The sequence below is a fragment of the Sardina pilchardus genome, chromosome 6 (genome assembly GCF_963854185.1).
Source record: "Sardina pilchardus chromosome 6, fSarPil1.1, whole genome shotgun sequence".
In the NCBI taxonomy this organism is placed as follows: domain Eukaryota; kingdom Metazoa; phylum Chordata; class Actinopteri; order Clupeiformes; family Clupeidae; genus Sardina; species Sardina pilchardus.
The window spans coordinates 27,181,539-27,190,627 of record NC_084999.1 but is presented as its reverse complement, the minus strand read 5'-3'; the positions used below and the strand labels follow the sequence as shown (position 1 = coordinate 27,190,627).

Below are 9,089 nucleotides of genomic sequence, written 5' to 3'. Positions count from 1 at the left end.
CACTCAAACGCAGGCATATGCTCTCATACGCACACCCAAGCACTCACACTCACTTCTACGCTGGTCCAAACACACACACACACACACACACACACACACACAGAGCTCTCTTCCTGGTGTGTGGGCGTTTTATGCCTCTCTGCGCTGCGGCACTGTGAATGCCAGCGGAGAGATGATTGACAGTTGTATGATTGCGGAGGCGAGCGCGGCTCGGCACACTGGCACCTGATTGGCTGACGGGCTCGGCTTAGTATGAATGGGAAAAGAACTGCTTCTCATTCAGGTCCTAACTTACAGTAGCAAGACGCTCTTTCACTAGCAGAGCTGTGGCGGCTTTAATGGTTCAGCCTCGCCTCGGACTTTGTGTCCAGGACTACTCAAACATGGACGGCAGAAGGTATGTTTTGCTGAAACTGACGTCTTTCTCTTTGCCTTCCTTCTTTTGATTGTTTGTTGTTATTGGTTTTTTTCCCTGCGGGTGCGTTTTGGCAAAGTTGGTGTTCCTTGTAAGTTGAGTGGGAAAATGTTTGTGATGTCCTCGAGGAGTGACACACACACACACACACACACACACACACACACACACACACACACACACACTCACGCACACACACAGCTTTTGGCCTGGCGAAAATGTCTCGTCTTGTCTCGTCTCGCCAAAGAAACTGAAACTTGTGGAGTGAAACAAAGCTAAAGAGCTAGAGAAACAGAAATCCATCTCCGTTGTGTAAAGGGCGGCTGACATTAGAGAGAAGCTGGTTTGTTGTCCAGTTGCTCACCACCCTAGTGTTACAGAGGTGAGAAGCGGAGTGTGTGTGTGGGGGTGTGTGTGTGTGTGTGTGTGTGTGTGTGTATGTGTGTGTGGGGGGGGTCATCACTTCTTATCAAAGATCTCAAACATTCTCGGCTTGCTTCTTGCACATCTCAGACTCTCTTGGGGAGAAATGTACAAAGCTCTTTTCTCTGCTGTCTTCTTCTTGCAGAGTAAGCTACCTCTCTAAACTCCTGCAAGTTTACACACACACACACCCACAGACACACACACACACACAGTGTTTCCCGATGCGTGGAACTGATGGCAAAGTCTCTGCCTGGCAGTTTCTTGACAGGTTCTTGGTGTGTGTGTGTGTGTGTGTGTGTGCCTGTGTGTGTGTGTGTGTGTGTGTGTGTGTGTGCCTGTGTGTGTGTGTGTGTGTACGTGCAGCTGTCGGGCCGGCATCGGTCCCCTGTACCATCTGCTTTCAGCTCCAGTGCTTAAAAGGAATCGCTCGGACGTGTTTTTCACCGATGGAAGCCCACGGAACAGGGAAAGAATCTGTCTTTATGGCTTTCCACCCCTCAGCTGCAAATCTGGTTAGCCTCATCGAGCCTCATCGAGAAGGAGGGAGGGGGCGGTGTGTGTGTGTGTGGGGGGGGGGGGGGGGGTCTCCAGGTTGGACTGCTCTGCCTGTGTGTGCTGTGCGAGGCATTTCTCTGTATATATAGATCTACTGCCTATATCTGTGCCTTATATAGATCTACTGCCTATATCTGTGCCTTATATAGATCTACTGCCTATATCTGTGCCTTGTTTTCTTGGCGCCCTCCGCTGCGCTTGTTCTCTCGCTCTCGTTTGTCTAAATTACATGTCATTGGGGGATTTTGCGAGGCTTTTTGGAAAGCTGTGCGGTTTGGGTCTTAAAATGGGGCGGCTGTCTCTCTCTCTCTCTCTCTCTCTCTCTCTCTCTCTCTCTCTCTCTCTCTCTCTCTCTCTCTCTCTCTCTCTCTCTCGCGACTCGCTCCTGGTTGGTAATTCAATTACACTCTCACTCTCCTGATGACGAGGGGAGCAGCAGAATATCTGAGCTTGCGGTTTTGAGTCGGAGTCAACTCCCTCACATCTCCGTCTCACTCTGGAAGGTGTGTGTGTGTGTGTGTGTGGATGTGTGTCGTGGAATGTAAGTGCCAAGCAGTACAGTGTGTGCATTTGCGTTCATGTGTGTGTGTGTGTGTGTGTGTGTTCTGTGGTGCTTGTGTATATGTTCCTGCGCGTCTGAATGTGTGATAATAAGTGTGTCTGTAAGCCCCCCCCCCCCCCCCCCCCCCCCATCATTACAGCAGGAGTGGTGCTAAGCAGTTTAGTGTGTGGAGACTTATGAGGTGTGATAATGTCAGCTTAGAGCATGTGAAAGTCATATAGCGAGCACTGTATACCGAGGGCCTCTTGTCTCAGGCATCACTTGTGAAACTCAGTTACGGACCCATCCAGCCCTTCACTAGCCTCAGCTGGACCGTGTGACCCAGACCTGTCTTGGGGATGCTGCTGATTAGAATTTAGGATGAGTGTTAAGATCAATGCTTGGTCAAGATTATATTTTATAAGGCTGGTTGTTAAAGATAAACCTACATTATGCGCTTTGCCAGCAGTGGCTGTTTCTTTGGCATAGAGGTCACCCCAGTGAGGAGTGCTAGTTTAATCCCGTATCAGTGCTGTCATCGCTCTTGTTGTCTTTTAAAGGTGCTTGTCAGCCAGTATTTAAAAAGGGATAATGTGTGCTTTGCACACTTCCAGGTATTTGCGTTTGACTGAACCCCGTTCAGACACGGCGATTGCGAAATGTGTGTGATGTGCCGTCAGCCTTACGCTTGATCTGTCGTGAAGCGCCTCCCTGCCTCTCAGTAGCCCTGCTACGGATCAGGGCCGCGTTCTGTTAATGGCCTGTCTAGTAAGAACAGAGTCATGGAACATAGTGAGAACCCCTTTGACCTCATGAACTCTGTATGTGTGTGTGTGTGTGTGTGTGTGTGTGTGTGTTTGTGTGTGTGTGTGTGTGTGTGTGTGTGTGTGTGTGTGTGTGTGTGTGTGTGTGTGTGTGTGTGTGTGTGTGTGACCTTAATGAACCTAGTGACCTACGTAGTGTATGTTTGTGTGCTGGAACTTTTACTCAGCTGAAGGATTTTCTTCTTATTTTTTTAGCATTATTTATTAATTTGGCTGACACTTTTATCCGAAGCAACTCACAGACATCAATTATTACAGGCCCAGTCTCCTCGGAGCCCCTTAGGGTTAAGTGCTTTGCTCAAGGGCACAGCAATGGCGGCCAGGAAGCGAACACACAACTTGTCTGGCCACTGCATGCTAGCTCGTTAGCCACTGCCCTACACTACTGTACTGTTCAGCGCACCACACTACTACAGTATGTGTAGAACTTTAGCATGGCTGAATTCTATGGGTTTCATTTGTGGGGATCCAGTGTTGGGGAGCCATCGAGCATCCCTGCATGAGAACGCGTACTGAATTTGGTGAGCGTTAGGAACCAGCTGGTGAGAGCATACCCGTAATTTCCCAACTATTAGCCGCGGCTTATACATTGATTTTGCAAAAAATCTTCAGCTATGAGGTTAATACATGGAGATAGTTAATATGACATGAATATGGTTTTGTTTCTTTTAACTTGCATAAAACACTGCCCTGTGGCTTATACACAATGCGGCTTATACACAGGAAATTACAGTACTGAGCCGAGGGTGAGAATGTGAGATTTGGACTAGTTTTTGTGACTTCTTTGTTTGGTGAACGTGTGTGTGCTGTGTTGGGAGTTGGAACGTTGTGTTGGCACTGTATGTGTGCAAAGATTGTGCAAATTTCCATTTGACAACAGGCTTAACTTCAAGAAGGGGTTCATCTTTGCTTTCACAATGGTGCGCTTTGTTGAGTTGAGCGAGGCGGTTGGGTTTCGGCTCGTCGTTTGCGTTAGAAGTGTCGGCGGTTCCGTTGACGTGCATCCGAGATTGGGTTGGTTTGTTGATGTTTGTGCGTCTGATGTGCTGTGCCTTGCGTGGCGACTGTGAGGGCGACAGCGTCAGCGGCAGCGCTGGCACAGGGCGGAGAGGAAGCCGGCGGGTAGCGGCCCTGCGGGGTCGTGAGGCGTGCGGCCCACGTGCGGAGGTCAGCCTGTTCCGCTCACTTCCTCCTCGCGACGTGAGCCCCTGCGCCCGGAGAGGATGCTGGGAGGACCGAATTAGACCTCCGGCTCACCCTCCATCTGCCGCCACTGTGGACTGTTGCCATGGGAACCAGTGCCAGGCTGCCACAAGCGCCTGGCAAGAGGGAACAGAGAGACAGTACCGGAATGTTCCAGGGGGGTTGTTTCTGCTCCAGGTGCACTCTTTTAAGTCGATGTTTCTATCATGCGGCAGTTTAGCTTTCTCATTTAATTATTCCGGAAGATTCTGTGTTATGGTGAATTGTTTCCTTGGGCTGTGATGGCTTTCTATCAAGTGTGCGCACTACTCCATGGCACTGCTGTCTTTTTCTAGTAGTTACAGATACATCCATGGTAACATGCGCTGAGAAATGATCAGTCTGATAAACGAAAACAGGTTTCTTTGAGACAACAGCAACTCCTGATGATAGCAGTAACTCCAGATCAGTAAATGGCCACCACAGGGTGGTCGGTCGCGTCACCAGAATGTGGATGTGTAAAGTAGGCCACTTCACCCACGGAAAAAGGGCATGATTTTGGGCCATGAGTGTGTGTCCCCACCACCCGGTGCCCATGTGCCCATGTGCCCTCGTTTTCCAGCCGAGGCTCTGCTCTTGTTCCATAGTGACCTCTGCACGATATGTTCTCCCGTCACATCACGAGGATCAGTTCACCCGGGCAGCTCCCGAAACGCGACACGGACTCGGGATTGAGAAGCCAGGGTATTTATGCCGGGGTCGGGAGTAAACGAGCAGAGAGCGAGGGGACATCGCTGCTCCCTTCCCTGGTGTGTCAGGATAGTGAGCTTTGGCCTGCAGCAAGAGCTACACACACTCCAAAACCTGACAAACCGAGCTGTGGCAGCCAGGCCTATAGTATTGGGGGGTTGTAAGTAAAGTCTCATCTTTGTTGATGGCCTGTGCTTAAGGTGAAAGTACATGACATTTGACATTGCCATTACATTACATTTGCCAGTGTATTGTTGTAGAGGAGATATTCTACTGTCATCATTGTACTGTAGCTGCGTTGTGAGAGTTGTGCTTCTGGCTACTTTGTTGCCCTTCTGTTCTGACTCCAGGACTCAGGACTCAGTCTGGTCGAGGGGGTAAATCTGTTCTGACTCCAGGACTCGGTCTGGTCGAGGGGGTAAATCTGTTCTGACTCCAGGACTCGGTCTGGTCGAGGGGGTAAATCTGTTCTGACTCCAGGACTCGGTCTGGTCGAGGGGGTAAATCTGTTCTGACTCCAGGACTCAAAGGGGCAAAGTAAAGCCTGAGTAAAGCAGGTAGCACTGGGGCTTTGGAACCAGGGTAGTAAAGCTCTTGCTTTGATCTGTGCCCCTTGAGTTGGCATCTGCTTAATACCCCAGTCTGACACCCGTCACCCCATATTCCCCCCAGTATGTTTGTGTTTGTCTTTCTGTGTGTGTGTGTGTGTGTGTTTGTGTGTGTGTGTGTGTGTGTGTGTGTGTGTGTGTAAGTATTTGTGATTTGTTGTCTCTTCATGCCCTTGCGGTTGATACCAAATTAGCCTTAAGTTCAATCTTCTCTTTTCTCGAATACTTTCAGTTCTCTCACAAGAATGTTGCCTAATCATGGCAGGAATCTACACGTTGAAAAGGCGTTTTTGTTTTTCTTTCGCTGCTGTGCCACATTGTGACTCATACCTCGGCCACATGTCCCCACATGTGCCAACCAAACCTTGTTAAAGCCCTCGCTATGCGTTCCTCAGTTACCGTGTTTGGCTCCAAAGACAATACAGTAGCCCACTAAAAGTACTGTCCAGAAACATCAGAACTGCTCACGGCCTACCTGAAGGATTAGCATAGAGAACCTTTTATGTTACTAAATAGGTGTTGAGAGCCTTTTATATTTCCAAATAGATGTTGCTATTAGCATTGAGAACCTTTCATGTTACTTAATAGGTGTTGTTACAGTGTTACAGAGGAATATGTCATTCACCTTCCTCTATGTTGACTATTGTGGTTCATCTGAATGGCAATGATTATGCTTAACAAGGAAGGGACGGGAGAGCACTAAGAGAGGGATAGAGAGAGGGAGAGAGAGAGAGAGAGAATGACAGAGAGGAAACCAAATAAGGGAAAGAAAGACAGCTTCCTCTAGTTTTCCCGGGTGCCCAGAACATCATTTGTTTTTTCCTGCTGACTTTGCACCCCTCGGTCTTTCCACCACATACACACACACACACACACACACACACACATACACACACACACACACACACATACACACACACACACACACACAGACACAGGTGCAGTCTAAACACATCTTTTTGCCTTCTCATTCTTACAGTATGAGAATACCACTTCAATCTGCTGTTGATTACAGAAGGATTTACAGTGCTGTACTTTAAACCAGATGCACATGACTCACTTCAACACAAGACATCATGATACAACTGTGAAACACACCCATTGATACAGATTGATGGTCTGCGGTGGGTTTGATGTATCAGTGTGTGTTGCGTATTTATAGTCGTTCCCGAATATGAAGGCAAATGTTTTTTCAAGGTCTGTGTAATGGTTATGTAATGCGTGCATACCGTCGCAGGTCTGTTGGCAGAGGGTGTGTCTGAGGGTGTGTGATGTACTCTCGGTCTCGTTTGCTGCTGGTGTCGTTTGTCCCGTGGCGCACTACACAAGGACAGGTTGCATGCATCACTGGCTTTGAATGGCAGCAGCAGCGGCACCACTGGAAACTTTTAATGTGAGTCAGAGCAGGTGTGTTTTCTGCTGACTTTGTTTACATGATGGTGAGTGTGAGGGAAAGAGGGAAGGAGGGAGGGAGGGAGAGAGAGAGAGAATGTATGTCTTTTAGTATGTACAATGTGCACTTGTGTTTCCATGTACGTTCATCTGTCTGTTGGTATATCTGTACAATTTTGTTGATGAATGTGTACATTAATGTGTATGTGTTTAGGTGTGTGTGTGTGTGTGTGTGTGTGTGTGTGTGTGTGTGTGTGTGTGTGTGTGTATGTGTGTGTGTGTGTTTATGTGTGTGTGTGTGTGTGTGTGTGTGTGTGTGTGTGTGTGTGTGTGTGTGTGTGTGTGTGTGTGTGTGTGTGTGTGTGTGTGTGTGTGTGTGTGTGTGAGTTAGAGGACATCCCGTGTAGACCCCGCGGTACTGAGAAGCCCTGTCAGCGTGGTGTGGGCTTCCCTACTCCGCTCAGCAAGTGTAGCCTCCATGAATAATTCACTAAGTGCTCTCCCCCATCTTAAAGCCGTTTAATCGGTGTGTTTAAGGGCGGCGTCAGGGCCGTGACAGAGATCATTAAGCCCCCTTGCACTGATCCTTAATATACGTACAGACAGTCTGCTTCCAGGACGCAAGCCAAGGCCTTTTTAACCTCATCTTTCCATTCTCTGTCTCTCTTCCTCTGCCTGCCACATTCTCTCTCTCTCCCTCCCTCTCTCCCTTCCTACCTCCCTCTCTCTCTCTCTCTCTTTCTCTCTCTCTCTCTCTCTCTCTTCCTCTCTCATTGTCTTCCCCTTTTGCACATTTATGCCGATGACGTTATACTTTTCCATAGTGTCTCCGATTGTTACGGCACAGTGGAAAAGTGATATTTTTTAAAAGCTGTCATATGGTTTCTTTCACTTTTTCCTAAGTGAATTTTCTGCAGTGTGTTTCCTCTGAGCATTTCTCTTGTCAGTCTCTGAGCGCATGCAGGGCCAGGAGACGGAGAGAGCGAGCCATCGTTCCACTCACCCTCGCTCCCTCCCATCACCCCAAATTCTCCTTTCTTCGCCGCTTTCCTCTTCTCTCTCTTCTTTCCTCTCCTCTCTCTTCTTCCTCTCCCCTGCTCACCTCTCTTCTCTGCTCTCCTCCCCCTCCTCCATTCTCATCTGCTTTCCTCTTCTCTCTTCTTTCCTCTCCTCTATTCTCCTCTATTCTCTCCTCTACTCTCCTACTCTCTTCTCTTTTCTTTTCTCTTCTTTCCTCTCCTCTATTCTCCCCTCTCCTCTCCTACTCTCTTCTCTCCTCCATTCTCTGCTCTTCTCTCTTCTCCCCCTTTCCTCTTTTTTCCTTTCCTCTATTCTCTCTATTCTATCCTCTCCTCTCCTGTCCTCTGCTCTTTTTTGCTCTCCTCTCTCTTCTCCTCTCCTCTATCCTCTGCTCTCCTCTTCTCCTCTCCTCTATTCTCTCCTCTGTGTGTCCTGGGTCTTGCTGTAAAAGTCTATCACTCTGATATATGACGCTGGTGCTCTTTTGCCATTGGCTGGGTCTAAATCCCCCTGACTGGTGCTGCAGGGAGCCTGAGCCCAGCCGGAGACTAATGACCAGACTCCAACTCCCACAATCCCCTAGAACATTCCAAGCCAAAAAAACTCTGAGAGATGTTGAAATGCAGTGTGATCTGTGACTCTGATACGCCTCATCATCAACACTCTCCTTTTGTCTTTGTTTTGTCACCTAGATATTGAATACTGTAATTATAGGTCTGGTTAATGTCATTTACACGGATTTATTCTGTTTTATTGCACTCAATGCATGACCAATTGGTCATGCCAGATAGTTTAGCCAGATAGAATTGGCCTTCATAATATCGCCTCGTGTTTTTCTTAGACCCCTACTCCACTAGGTAATCAGCACCATGACGTTTACATTCATTCTTTTAGACTCCAGACAAATTAACAGAGAATTTTCATTGCAAAATCAAAAATTCCACTAGTAACTCCATTGGGTTTTAGTAGTTAGATACCCTTTTGGGGTGGGAGCTTGCGTTTCTTTTTTTTTTTAAAGTATATTTTTTGGGCTTTTGTGCCTTTAATTTTGATAGGACAGTAGAGAGAGACAGGAAGCGAATGGGTGAGAGAGTCAGGGTGGGATCCGGAAAGGACCACGGGGCGGGAATCGAACCCGGGTCGCCGGCGTGCGGTGCAGGTGCCCCAGCCAGTTGCGCCACGGCTGGGGCCAGGAGCTTGCGTTTCTTTAGGATGCTCGCCGTCTTGGTTTTAGACGTTAAATGGCTCAGACATCAAGGGGCAGGCGAAGATAGGGGACAGACGGAAATAGGTTAGTGTTTCATATGTTGTTGGCGGTTACTGCATCCTCCGGACCGTCTTGATGGTGTGATCAGATTAGCTCTTGGGTTAGCAGA

The 9,089-nt window shown here is 48.3% G+C and overlaps 1 protein-coding gene across 4 annotated transcripts in view; it reads left to right on the top strand.

Annotated features, from left to right (window-relative positions):
• The window catches only part of LOC134083112 (transcription factor HIVEP3), a 95,339-nt gene that overhangs the window by 65,014 nt on the left and 21,236 nt on the right, over window positions 1–9,089 (top strand). The window contains exon 1 of one of the 4 annotated variants that reach the window (XM_062539270.1): window positions 269–397. The exons of 2 other annotated variants lie outside the window; for them this stretch is intronic. The gene's annotated coding sequence lies outside the window, so the exon portion shown is untranslated. Of the gene's footprint in view, window positions 1–268; window positions 398–6,598; window positions 6,695–9,089 lie in introns of those variants that run through there. One more of the 4 variants, XM_062539271.1, reaches the window with a different exon arrangement.